This window comes from Ochlerotatus camptorhynchus, unplaced genomic scaffold (genome assembly GCF_037179485.1).
Source record: "Ochlerotatus camptorhynchus isolate MF236.1 unplaced genomic scaffold, CSIRO-AGI_Acam_v1.1 ptg000107l, whole genome shotgun sequence".
Lineage (NCBI taxonomy): Eukaryota > Metazoa > Arthropoda > Insecta > Diptera > Culicidae > Ochlerotatus > Ochlerotatus camptorhynchus.
Window position 1 is genome coordinate 1,497,365 of NW_027040597.1, and position 14,572 is coordinate 1,511,936.

The following is a 14,572-nucleotide window of genomic DNA, read 5'->3' on the forward strand; positions in this document are numbered from 1 at the left end:
ACTGAAGGCGTCTTTTCGTATTTACAAGGTTCTGGAAGACGACGAACGTGATTACCTCCTGTATGTCATGAGCGGTGCCACCTACAACGTGCTGTATAACAAGCTCAACAATGAACAGGGTGTCAACTCAACGAACAAAATAAAATTCCTGATATTCCCTGATTTTCCAGTAATTTTCAAAAAAAATCCAGTTGCAGCGCCTACCGAGGGGTGCGACTCTATCTAAGATGCAGGAAAATTTTCGCTTTGCTGCGTCCAAGCCACAAACGAAGTGACAGACGACTAACTGGCGAAGAAATCAATTAAAATAATGTGGTTCGCTGTAATAGAATTTTCTTAGAAGCTTGTGCCATCATCCACCAGATGGGATAGTATTTTTGTTTTGGTTTTGCACAAAGTTGATTTTGTGTACAATGATTCTTTGACAGTGTGCAAAGAGTGCGTATCATTTTGTCATTTTTTATGCATTTCAGTTTTGAGTAGAGTGAAAGAGATAGAACCAAAACATTCTAGTACATTTGGTGAAAATGCTAGTTCAATCCAGTAGTAGTGTTGCCATGTGGTTCAATCCAGTAGTAGTGGTGTTGCCATGTGGTACACTGAAAAATTGTAATAGCAGGTTAGTCACCAAAGTTTTCGAGCCGCTCCGTCTGTCACTTCGTTTGTGGCCCAAGCTTAGTAATAGAATGAAGATTGATGAAGATTTTTAAGATTTCCTTCAAATTGTTGGAGAGCGATGTGAGTAGATCGATTTAGATACAAGAGTTGAAACAATATTTTTCGTAGATTGATTCACTAACGTGAGATTTTGAGATTTAGATGTGTCGGACCCCCAGGTGCCTACACAGTTTTGGCAACACAGCCCCATCAGCCATAACTTTCCTCAGAATATATTATTGTCACACTTCTCTATATTTTTCCAGATTTGTCAACTAAAATTCATGGAATTTTCCCGGTGACTTCAAATTCCAGCTTTTTCCGGTTGTCCCGGTTCACTGGTCACTCTGCATTTCACATATGAAACACTTGTTTTTAATCCCATTATATTTGAGCAGGCTTGAGCACATTTGAGACCCAGCTCCATAAGAAAATTATTCCGGATAATAAAGGGCGAACACGAAATTATTGCGACACCGAAAATGTCATGCCAATTTTCTTATAATGTTTAGAATCAAACCAAAATTTTAGGGTAGTTTTATACATATATTTACTTCAAAAATCAAAATAAAAGTTAATCGGTGGAGCCTTGAGTGTAAAATTGAACGCATTTTCGCTTGATGCCCTCCATCAAAGTCTTTACAGTGTCATCCGGTACCAGTTTCTCAGTTTTTTTTTCCATTTTCTTAACATGTCCTTCTCGTCTTTGACTGTCTTCTTGCTCCAACGGGGCGCAGCTCCGGACAGTTTGGCGGATTCATGTCCTTTGGAACAAAATGGACAGAATTGGCCTCATACCACTCCAGGACACTTTTAGAATAGTGGCATGATGCCAAATCTGACCAAAATAGCGGAGCTTCGTCGTGCAGCTGCAAGAACGGCAAAAGGCGCTTCTCGAGGCACTCAGATTTGTAGATCTCGCCATTTACTGTGCCCTTTGTCACGCAAGGCTCACTCCTCAGTCCGCAAGAGCAGATGGCCTGCCAAATGAGATATTTGGAGGCGAACTTCGACATTTTCTTCTTCTTTAATTTGTCGTCCACATCGAACTTGCTCTTGCCGGTGAAAAACTCCAACCCCGGAATTTGCTTAAAATCGGCTTTTATATACGTTTCGTCGTCCATCACACAGCAGCCATATTTTGTCAGCATCTTCTCGTAGAGCTTCCGTGCCCGAGTTTTAGCCGTCGATTGTTGCCGCTCATCGCGGTTTGGGAAGTTCTGTACCTTGTATGTATGTAGTCCAGCTCTCTTCTTTGCATTCTGGACGTAGCTCTGCGACATGCCGATCTTTTTAGCCAAATCACGGCTTGAGACGTTGGGATTTGCTTTAATCATCCGCTTCACCTTTCCCTCCGTTTTTTTGTTCTCCGGTCCCGGTTTTCTTCCAGCTCCTTTGCCGTGGTCCAACGTCAACCGCTCCTGGAACCGCTTCAACACTCTGGAGACGGTTGAATGGTGAATGTTCAACATTTTTCCCAACTGCCGGTGCAACAGGTCAGGAAATTCCAGGTGTTTGGAAATAATTTGTTCTCTCAACTCGCGTTGGTTCACCTCCATTTTCGTTGAATCGAAAAACACGACTTCGAGTTTGACAGCATGTACACAATACACATCAATGAGAAAGTGTGCAAAATTTGGTTGATTTTTACCCAATGGTAAAAAGTTATGCCCTGTTGAATGTGTCGCAATAATTTCGTGTTCGCCCTTTAAAAAGTCCGATGATTCTCTCTCACCCCAGTAGGCCTGGGTTCAATCTGATAACGCCTTCCTTCGGAATGGAAGTAAAACCGTTGGTCCCCGGTTCATGTGTTGATTGTTAGATAGGTAGGTCCTGGTGTGGAAGCTGCCTCCCTGGCATCGATAGCATTGGTGCTCAGCACGGAAAACAAGATCGACGGAAAACAAATCAAGGAAAACGTCCGAAGCTATTGGGACTTTTCTAAAGAAGTATTAAGGTCCCCCCAAACTGGCGCGGTTTTAACGCGGCGGCAGCGAATAATTCGCCTCAGAAAATTTGCCGTGTTTTAAATGCATGGTGGCTTACGAAAGCGCTCAAACCAACGCGGCAAGTTGACACTGTTCGCGCGTTTTGGCAGCGTTTCCTTTGCGTTCGCTGTCTGCAGCGTTTTTGCCGCCGAAAAAGAGCGGTTCTTAATATTTTGTGCTGGTGTTGTTGTACCGAAAGTGATTTTCAGATGATAAAAAATGGCAAAAACGGAAACCTTAATAGAATTGGTTCGAAACTATTTTTTTTTTATCAAAGATGTCTGAACTTTTAAATTTAATTTACTGCTCCCTGAAGTTTGATCAAGATCTCAGACTAAAATTGGAATTTCTACAATATTTCCATCTACAAAACTCCCGGAATCCCCCGAAATCCTCCAAATTCTAACAGAGCTCCTATGTAATGCCAAGAACTTCTACAAAATTCCTTGCTCTACTTGGAATTCGCTCAACTTGTATAAAGATCGGTAAACTGCTATAAACTCCCAACGCTTCAAATAAGCTAATGTGAGGTGAGGTATTTGTGAGGATAGTTGACCACCCGCAATGTGTACAATTGCATATGCTATGCTAAATCTAAGGAATATTTTAGTAGAACTACATTTATTTATAAGGAGAATTTAGAAACAGTAAGTTAAATTCAAAGGAAAGGAGACAATCCAAAGCGATTTTAGAAATAAATTCAGTTCTGAGAATAATTCCATTGCATTTTTTAGGAGTATGACAAATTAATTCAAAGGTGAGGTCCGGAGAAGCATTTAGCCGAACATTTTTTTTTTCCTGAGAAAATTCATCTGAAATATCGGGAGAATACTAAGAGCGAACTCATTAGACTGTCCGAGAGTTCAAAGTTCTTCGAAAAAATCTAAAAAGATACCAGCATGCTCAGAAATTATCGTAAGCACTCAAGACTTCAGTATGATCATTCTTCTGGAAATATTCAACAGCACAGATATGAAGTTCTTAACATTTCCCTGAATTTCTACGAAATTCCTTGATATTCTGTAAACTTCCTTGAACTTTCTCAAATGCTACGGCAGATGTTTTTCAATCTTCAACTTGAATTACTTTGATGATCTACGAATTTTCCTGAAGTTCTGTGAGCTTCCCTTATGTTTTGCAAATTTCTCTGATGATCTATCAACATTTCTGAAGTTCTGTGAACCTCTTTGAAATTCTGCAAAGTTTTTGATGATCTACGAATTTTCCTGAAGTTCTGCAAATTTATCTGAAGATATACAAACTTTCTTTGCAGTTTTGTAAATTTCTCTGAAGTTTTGCAAATTTCTCTGATGTTCTGTCTGTGAAATTTAGCATTAAAATTGGCCCTTATTGCGAGTGTTACTTCACGGTGAAAACGAATTGAAGTGACCAGTTGTCACTCACGGTGAAGTGATTGTCGTGTAAATCAAATGGGAATCACTTCACCGTGAGTGACAAGTTGTCATTTCGCCATGAAGTGACATCTTTAAGGGCCCATGGTTTATGCGTGCTATATTATAGAACAAAGAAATATTCTTACACCGTTTGAAAAATTCACGTAAATTTCTGCGAGATATAACGCACATAAAATTAACGCTAGATTTAGCATAAATTTACGCGACATTTCGTGTAAATTTAAGTGCAATATCGCATAAATTAGCAATATTGTATGCAAGCTTGCAAAAAAATTCGCTGTTTATGCCAAGTATACCCTAATAAACAAATACCATAAACGAACTGTATCCCGGATGGGTAAACTATCCCACAAATGGTTTGGATGATACCCCGAACACGTCGTTAAACTCTCTTTTATGGTTATTTTTATTAGGGTAGCTCAAAATTAAACGAAGAGAGATTTTACGCGATAACTAAAATTCAAAAAATTTTCTGTGTACAATGTATGCATACAGTTTATTCGGGGTAGTGCATTATTTTTTGGTTTCATATTCCTTGCTCAATATTGATGTTTTCAAACAAAACAAAAAACAACGATTTATCAAGATTAATTTGCTATCACAATTAGTAATTGAAACGAATAACTTATTGGGGCTCCACGGCACACTGGCTGACGTGGTTGTAACGGTTAACTGAGTTTGAAAAAAATTCATGTTGTGCGCTTTCGTTGGAAACTAAACCCGGGATATTAGAGAAGGACGTCCTCCATATCTTCCATTTGAAGCGGCTACAACAGGTTATCCTCTATCCTTGGAGACCAAATTTAGGTGAATATTTCAGCTATCACCTACAAATGGATGGCTTTCCTGCTTGTTGTTCAGCTGAAGTTTCTCTTTTGGGGCTTACTTCTTTACTTGCTTTAATACAACGATGACGTTCTTGTTTTCAACTAAATTGTTCTTCTTGGTCATAAAATCTGGAATGCTGTCTAGGTGCTCCTGGTCTGGTGATCAAATGTGCGGTAATTGATGTGCTTCAACCAGATGAGAAAGTTGATGAACAGGTATTTTAACCAACACAGTTCCATGTTGCTGTGGTGACGAAACTTCGAGCTCGGCAGGAAGCTATTACTGCAATTGGAACACACGCTCTGCGCCAAGCAGACCTAGAACAAGAGCCTCCGATTTGAACAACAATTTCCCACAACGAACCAACCATATCTTCACAAATCAGTTCAAATTTTGTCATTGGATGCCTTTGTAGATGGCACTTTTCAAAGAAAGCCTTCCTAGGTGGAGATTTGAGCTGCGGCCATCAAATCAATGTCGATACCAATCAGAATGCTCATTCCATACGGCAGAGGATTGGTGCTAATTGATACATCCGTCCGATGGAACATGGACAACTCGGCTTCAGCTGAGCTGGATTCACTCTCATCCGAGCTGCTTTCGTCCTCCACCACTTCGAAATTGGCAAGTTTTCGAAGGGATAAACACGGTTCTACACGGCGAATGAGAACGACCCAAATTTGAGTTTAGTTCACTCATAATCGCCAAAAGTGCAGAAACTCAGCGATGAGTAAAATTTGTCTCATGGTTTTTTGTGGAAAACCTAAAAAATCTGCCGGAAAATGAGAAAATTGACGAAAATTTTATTCAGTCTCAGAGTAGTACCAATACACTGTTTGAATCCAATCTTTACTTTTCTCAAGTTTGCGAATTTTTCCCTGGAAAATCCTGGGAAAACGAGGCAAATTTAATCATCGCTGAGTTCCTGCACTTTTGGCGATTATGAGTGAACTAAATTCAAATTTGGGTCGTTCTCATTCGCCGTGTCTTCATTTCCACCTGCCAGAGACTTGGAACGATACAAACGCTTTTGGCAAATCAAAGGTGGCACTCGTAGAGAATAGAAGAACTATGAAAGTGATGATGGTTTCAAAATAGACTCTTTTCATGCACCATCAATGTAGAGTGCGCTAGCCGATTTTGAAAGGATATGTCATCCAATCCATTTGTTAACATCATAATGACGATTTTCAAAACTCAAAACAATGTACATTTTATTGCACAACTTGCAAATTTCCATCGGGAGTGGTCGTATTTTTCGATTATCTACAGATCTGAACTGATTTCCAGCTGAACCCACACATTAAAAATCCGGAAGATCATAAACGCTGGGACAATTTAATAAATCTTAATTTTTCTCATCAAAAACTTATGGAAGCATCAGCCGGATCACTGCAAACCCGGTACAGAAAACAAAATATTCCACGTGGATGATGATTTCAAGCCCCTGCGGTGGATAAATTAATCAGGAAAGGTGAAAATATTCTCCTCTTCCTATGCTTCACGGTGAAAATGTCCACCCTCATCACTCTTTTGAGGGTTCCCCTATTAACCGCCAGAGGCTGAAACGACCGCTTAGTTTTTTTTTGGATTCGCCTATTTTCGCCAACAATTCAAGAAGACTGGCAACTCTTCCATTTTCACATACGAACGCTGTAAGACAGGTACAATCGCGTCATCTGCCGCTCAAAGGTAAATGCTTCGAACGAATTTGATAGGAAAGATTAAATCCTCAGAAGAAGGGTTTGTGTATTTGCTCATTTTTCTATGCGTTGCTTCCACATTCACTCAAGCGCAGCGCCATTGTATCCGTCGCTTGAATTCTGGCAAAGCTGTCTTCGCCTATTTTCCACGGGGAAGTATACGAGTGCAATCTTAAAATGCTTTTATTTTGAAAATGGAGCATTATATTTAAATCAGGTTGCTGCTACAGTGATAGAAAAGCTCAAGTCTATGTTTACACCTAAAAATCTGAAAAGAAATTATGTTTTCAGTATCATATGTCTATACGCCTTTTTTAATGCAACACCAACGTAGAGAGCGCCACACGAATTCGAGAAGAAACGTCAACCAAACCGTTTGTTTACATCAGAATAAGTATTTTCCCCAACGCAAATAACAGCATTTTTCATTCAATATCCAGTCAATTTCCGTAATTGTCTTATTGTACGATTTTCCACATATCTGAACTGATTTGCACCTTAACTATTCACACACAAGAAATCCGGAAGATCAAAACCACTAAGGCACTTCTCTAATTTTCCATTTTTCTCATCCTGAACACCAGCAGGATCTTTTCAAAAACGTTACAGAATTAAATTTTTCAACTGTAGATTAAGTTTTGCAGCATCTCAGATAAACCAATTTATCAGGAAAAGTAAAAAGTGTTCCGCTTCCTATGTCTCAAGGCAAAAATGTATGCTCACAACCAGCGTTGCCAGAATGTTTTTAAGCTTATCGGTATCAAAGGTTTTAAAAAATCGGTATTTATCAGTATTTTCTATTTTAATTAATTTTATATTTTTGTCGTTTTTGAAAGCGAAAATTTTAACTTTTGGACTATGATTGGAAAATTCCAGGGAATCCTTGAATTAGTTTCTGTAGGAAGCAGAAAACAACATCCAGAGAAAGAAGAAAGAAGTTCTCCTGGAGGAAATTTGAGGAAAGTTCTGAGAGAAGTCGGAAAAACATCCACGGAACTTCCAAGACATAAATTGTGAAACTTTGAAACTTTGAAATCGGAAATAAATTCCAGAAGTAGCCATTTCCAGGTGAAGCCAGAAGAAACTCGGAAAAACCTTCCAAAAGAAGTAAAAAAACCAACTGGACAAAATTCCAGAACTAGACGAATGAAATTTCTGGGAGAAGTTTAATTGAACTTCCTGGAGAAGACCGAAGAAACTTCCTGGAGACGCTGGCAGAAACTTCCTAAGGTAGATTGGAAAAAAAATCTGGAGAAAGGCCAGAGCGCTTACGGAACAGTCGAAAGAAACAAGGACATAATTCCGGAAGAAAGAGCTCTTGGGGGATGATCTAATGATCCAGAAAATTTTCCAAATGGTCACAAAACATCCCTGAAGACCCCGCAATGCCCCTGAAGTTTTTGGAGCATTCCTGAAATGTAGTCAGGAATATTCCATATTTCCTCGGGATGTTTTGGAGTACTCTGATCATCTTTGAAATACTTGAAACTTCCCTGATTATAATGAGACTACCAGAATATCTCTAATCAACTTTGAAGGTCTCTAGACTTCCTTGATGATTACGAAATTTCTTAAGCGCTCTCACAATTTTCTTCAATTTATTGCCAATCAGCATTGAAGTTCTCTGATCTTCCCGATTTTTCTAATTTTTAAAAGTGATCGACACTGCCATTAATAAGCACGAAACTTCCCATAAAATGTTCTCACAATGTTCTAATGTTCGTGTAACTTCTCTAACGTTTTTTAAATTTGCATGAGCCCCTTGGAACATTGCTGAAGTTTTCGGAAATTGCCATGTTTCTTTAAAATTTACGATTTCCTTGAAATTTATTGATCTGATCTGATTGTCCTGATGTTCTCAGAGCTTCCTAAAGTTCTCTTAATTCTCCTGAAACTAATGGAACTGTTCTGAAAACTATTAAATTTTCCAGAAGTTCTTTGGACTTGTGAAGTATCCAAAATATTTATGATGTTTCCTTAAGTTCACAGGTGCTCACTGGACCGGGTTTTAGAATTTTAACAGAATTTATTAAAACATTCTTAAAGTTATCGAAACTTACTCAAAAGTCTGGATTTTTCTGAAGTTTCCGCAGTGGATCCGCAATCAAAATCTAGAAGCATCCCTGAAGTTCCAGGAAGAATCATTCGAGCGAAGGCTGAAGAAGCTTCCAAGGGAAGTCGAAGTAAGTTTCCGAGAGGAATCGTAAATAGAAAATTCCAGAGGAAAGTTGGTAGAAAATCCAGGAAGTTAAATAATGTTTAAAAAGTATTTCCCTGGCCTTAATAGGCCTTTTTAATAGAAAAAAAAAACGATCGATTCAACCTCTGATGGTGAATAGGAGAACGTCAAAAAGAGTGTTGTGAGCAGCGTTGCCAGATATACCGATTTCCGAACTAGATACCAATATAGGCTTTTTTAATGCACCACCAATTAGAGGGCGCCAGGCGAGTTCGAGAGGAAACGTCAACCAAACCGTTTGTTAACATCAAAATGAGGATTTTTCACAACGCAAATTAAAGCATTTTTCATTGAATTGCCAATTTCCATCGATAATTGTCTTTACCTTACGATTTTACACCGACCTGAACTGATTTGTACTTCAACTATACGCCTTTTTAATGCACCACCAACGTAGAGTGCGCCACGCGAGTTCTAGAAGAAACGTTTACCAAACCGTTTGTTTACATCAGAATAAGTATTTTCCCCAACGCAAATAACAGCTTTTTTCATTCAAAATCTTGCCAATTTCCATCGGTAATTGTCTTATTGTACGATTTTCCACAAATCTGAACTGATTTGCACCTTAACTATTCACACACAAGATATCCGGAAGATCATAACCACCAAGGCACTTTTCTAATTTTCCATTTTTCTCAACAAAAATATTCCTGAACACCAGCAGGATCTTTTCAAAATCGTTACAGAATTAAATTTTTCAACTGTAGATTAAGTTTTGCAGCATCTCAGATGAATCAATTTATCAGGAAAAGTAAAAAAGTGTTCCGCTTCCTATGTCTCAAGGCAAAAATTTACGCTCACAACACTCTTTTTGACGTTCTCCTATTCACCATCAGAGGTTGAATCGATCGTTTAGTTTCTATTAAAAAGGCCTATTAATTATATGATTTGAGTAGTAGCTATACTGAAGATCCGAGAGATGTCGCCCCTTCAGTGGTATGAAAATCATTTTTGCAGTATGGAGAATATCAGAAAATCCACGATTTGTAACTAAATATGCTTTCACAGAAGAAAACAAATAAACGAGTGTATACCTTATCGCCATAGGCCTTTTTAATGCACCACCAACGTAGAGTGCGCCACGCGAGCTCAAGAAGAAACTTCAACCAAACCGTTTGTTTACATCAGAATAACTTTTTTTTCACAACGCAAATTAAAGCATTTTTAATTCAATGTCTTGCCAATTTCCGTCGGTAATTGTCTTATTGTACGATTTTCCACAGATCTGAATTGATTTGTACCTGAACTATTCACACACAAGAAATCCGGAAGATCATAGCCACTAAGGCATTTTTATAATTTTCTATTTTTCTCAACAAAAATATTCCTGAACACCAGCAGGATCTTTGCAAAAACGTTACAGAATTAATTTTTTTAACTGTAGATCAAGTTTTCGAGCATCTCTGATAAATCAATTTATCAGGAAAAGTAAAAAAAAGTGTTCCGTTTCCTGTCTCACGGTAGTAATTTCTGCTCACAACACTCTTTTTGACGTTTTCCTATTCATCACCAGAGGTTGAATCGATCGTTTAGTTTCTATTAAAAAGGCGTATAGTAATGTACTCGTGCAATTTTAATGCATCTAAAACTGCCCATAAAGACGATAATGAATAAAAACTGAAAATTTTCATGCATTTCCAAATGGTTTCCTACCATTTCCATACATTCGAAAGTGACTGGCCCTCTGGATGTGGATGATGTCAAAGACAACAAATCACGATTAATTGAGTAGTCCTTAAGTTTTTCTATTGGCGTCTTGCAGTGAAACTTTTCCAAGCTTTCGCCTCCTACATTTCGAAGTGAGAACTACTAGAAGGAGGATAGTTTCCAAATTTTCCAAGTAAAACAGACGATTTTTGAGGAAAATCGGTCCAAAAAGAAAAATTACTAATTTCCCCTGGAAACTATTGCCTGACTCGTGTAAGAAAACGTGTTTGAAAACAAATTGTTATTATTTCGGTATGTTTCGAAGATGTTTTTACGGAAAATAATGCATAACAAGTTTGCACCCACAGCGAGAGGTTACCTCCTGCGCAGCTGCATTTTTCGGAAAATGGTTAATATGTGCGATTTTCACTAAGATGAAAGTGGAAATTAAGTGAATTTACTTAGGAAAGGTTGTATCATGCTAGTGGTAATAGAGAATTGGTTGTATGGGACGCCAAATTCAATAAATGCTCATTTTGGCCTTTTTTAAGCAAACATATTGATACTCACAATTTTTGACGAAAAACGCTCCGGAGCTTGATTTACTCAACACGCACCATACTATAAAATGGTGCTAGATGGTCTTCAAAGTGATAACAAGATGACAAATCATCTTTATTTTGAGTAATTGAGCAATTTACTTTTGTTTACCATCATATTTACGATGCAGCATTGATGGAGCCGTGAAATGAAATGAATATATCTTATGAAAGTTCACCTGGAAAAGTCAAAGCTGCACATCAGTCTGATCGTAAAAACGTTTTCTTCTTCAATTCGAATGTTATATTGGAAGGATTTCACGCAGGCTTGATGAAAATTATGATTTAATGCTAATTTTCACGAATTTTATATGCAGTCTGTCAACATTATCATCATCATGCAGTGGCGACATCTGCGTTGAGCTTTTGCGGCAATCTTCCAATCAGGAAAGGTGAAAATATTGTCCTCCTCCTACACTCAAAAAAATGTGCACGTCAGATTCATGTGTTTTAACCTTTGCCTGTTCAATTGATCAATCACAATGATTGTATGTGTTTTCCACATTGATACAATGTGTTTTACACACTTATTTCTCATGTTTCTAACTATGGAATGATGAAATATCCCACATAATAAATTAAAGTGCATTGCACGCTACATTCATTTACAATATTCATGAATCTGCGCTACATTGAAAAACATACAAACTCGAAGTGTTTTGCATTTCAAGAGGATGCTTGCTTAGCAAAAGTAAACAACAATATTTTTGGTTTTCAACCTATCAGCTTCAAGAGAGCAAGATAAAAACCCTGGTTTGGATATGAAGCCAAATGTCTACAACTATTGGTAAATGTTAAATTTTGAACCCGTGGCCGGACGTTTGCAACCAATATATCCAGGAGTTGGTGGAGTAGTCGATTGATGTACGGAGAAATCGGTTTCGGATGATATTCTGAGAGCTATGATTTTCGTGACATGTTACAGGAAATGTTAATACCCCGTTCACATTACAGCCTATATCACGTAATATAGGCTGTCTTGCAATGAGCACTCATACATAGGATTTCCAGTGAAAACTAGATGCATGAGTGCTCATTGCAAGACAGCGTATATCACGTGATATACGCTGTAATGTGAACGGGGTATAAAAGGAATTTTTGTTTGATTTTGTTTACACTCATTTCTTTATTCATCAGGATTTATTTGCCGTTTTCGATATGAGTTTAATCGATTCTTTCGGAATCGACTATATGTCGGAAGAAAAATTAATATATTTCTAATACCCCGTTCACATTACAGCGTATATCACGGAGCAAGGAGCACTCATACATCTAGTTTTCACTGGAAATCCTACGTATGAGTGCTCATTGCAAGACAGCCTATATTACGTGATATAGGCTATAATGTGAACGGGGTATAACATACTTCTCCCAATATCATTAAAACCCGATCTATCTACTATGTTTATCTACTGTCATAATAAGAAAATAAACATTGGAAAATAAAACTTCGTTTCAAAATACATTACATTTAATACCTAAGTCGCCATTAAAGCGACAGTTTTACAAGATAGACGCACATTTTTGCCTAGCCCGTACGAGTCCCCGCGTACATCGTACGGGCTAGGCAAAAATGTGCGGCTATCTTGTAAAACTGTCGCTTTAATGGCCCTTCGCTCCTTTTCAACTTCTATTCAATTTTCATACTGCCGTACTCTAACGGAACTATCCACCTACCCTCTTCTAAAGATCATTCTCTAGCTAATAAATCATCACACTAAAGCTTCATGTTAGCATTTCCAACCAACTCATGAAACTCAGTTTAATCATATCGAATGATTAAAAATTAATCCTCTCTTTCTAAAAAATAAGCATCTGATATTAATGCATTGAATGAGTACAATTTCCCGAGCATTTCTAGGAAAAAAAAACTTCTTTAATATGAGGATAATCGACGAAAATTTTACTCAGTTTATGAGTATAGTAGTAGACTGAGTGAAAGCGCTCTAGATTTCGATAAGTTTTTCCTGAAAAAGCTCAGTAAATTTTACACATTCAATGAGTGACCCACGTTTTTGCGAATTTGAGTGAACGATACTCAAATATGAAAGGGTTTCATTTGCCGTGTATTCTATTTTGAGTAGTCTCCGCAGCCGTGTAGTGTACGTAGCCACCTAGCGATGAATAGACAAACCACTACAAGCTGGGAAAGCTTTATTGAAATATTTCACGATGCTCAACAACCCGAGTGTAGTGGGATATTTGTTTTAAAGCATATTTTACCAGGTGATGAAAGCGGCTAGCGGAAATTGGTTCAGATAGGGGAAATGAATCTAATGTTGGCCTATTGATCTAAGATTGGGCCCATCGCTAAAAATCTGCCATTTATTAATTTTATCTAGATGAACGCGTCATTGGGACGGTACTAATGGATATGTCTGGTCGCTATTGAAAATTTATGTATGGGTTTAAATTAGGGGCATTTAGGCCGACATTACATCCATTTCCCCCATATCGATTAGCACCAATGAAAAATCTCGATTATGATATGCCAAAACGGTTGTCTAAGGCAGAGACGATGGTTTATAAGAGACGCGCGGGGAGAATAAAACTTAATTTGTTTGCACGGTCAACAAAGTTATTTTGTCTGCAAGGTTTGGCAACCAGTAATTTTGTGTTTACTTCGAGTGACTTTTAATTTGAGTGACTGTCGTCTGTTTAGGCGTCACGGTTCCGTCGGCGATTGGCACTAGATTGCGGAGCAGAGACCGACGTTAAATAAAGGAATTAAGAAGAAGCGTCACGGTAAATAGGCTGAATTTATTTTTCAGTCACTTTAGGTAAAACGAATACCGTATCGGTAGTGATTATTTGAAAAATTGCATGGCATCCTTCTGTAAAAATACACCGGATAAAACGTGACGGAAATTTCAGATTTTTCTGGTTTCCCAAAGACAGCTTCGTCAGAGAAAAGAGTGATGGAAAGCTCTCGATTATGTCGCGTAATTAATCTACCATATTGATAATTTGATAATTATCGTCTAGCTGAAAGTTGATTTCGGGTAGGGATCATATACGACCCCGTGGGAATGAATCGGTTAAATTAATTTAAATGCGAATAGCTTAGAAGAACTGTAATAACTGTGACAAGTAATTTGAAGATTCAATCAATCGCCAGCGAGCATGTTCAAAAATGCCTGCAACCGAAAACGGTAAGACTAATTGACGATACATTAATCTTAACTGATTAGTTATGACATGAGTAATCACATAAATCCATTGCCATCCTTACTGAAGTGTCCTCAAGTACCCCTTGAATAGCAATCGGTCAAGCGGGTCGAGTCATGTGTAACTAAGGGTATGAAATTCTTTCGTAAACATTCACAAGTGGATTGCTCAAAGTTGATTCAGACAAATGTAAGTAACTCGAATGTATCTTGTATCTCATTTGCTTCACGTATGACAAATAATTAATGTACAAAAGAAGTGGATCAACCGTCGATAATCAATATCTATCTGCATTTCATTCTTTACAATCTGTTCCCATTGAATGGTC

General features: G+C 37.9%; 1 protein-coding gene across 1 annotated transcript in view; it reads right to left on the reverse strand.

The window, feature by feature from the left end:
- The window catches only part of dysc (dyschronic), a 550,335-nt gene that overhangs the window by 233,280 nt on the left and 302,483 nt on the right, over positions 1 to 14,572 (reverse strand). The gene's annotated exons all lie outside the window — the stretch shown is intronic.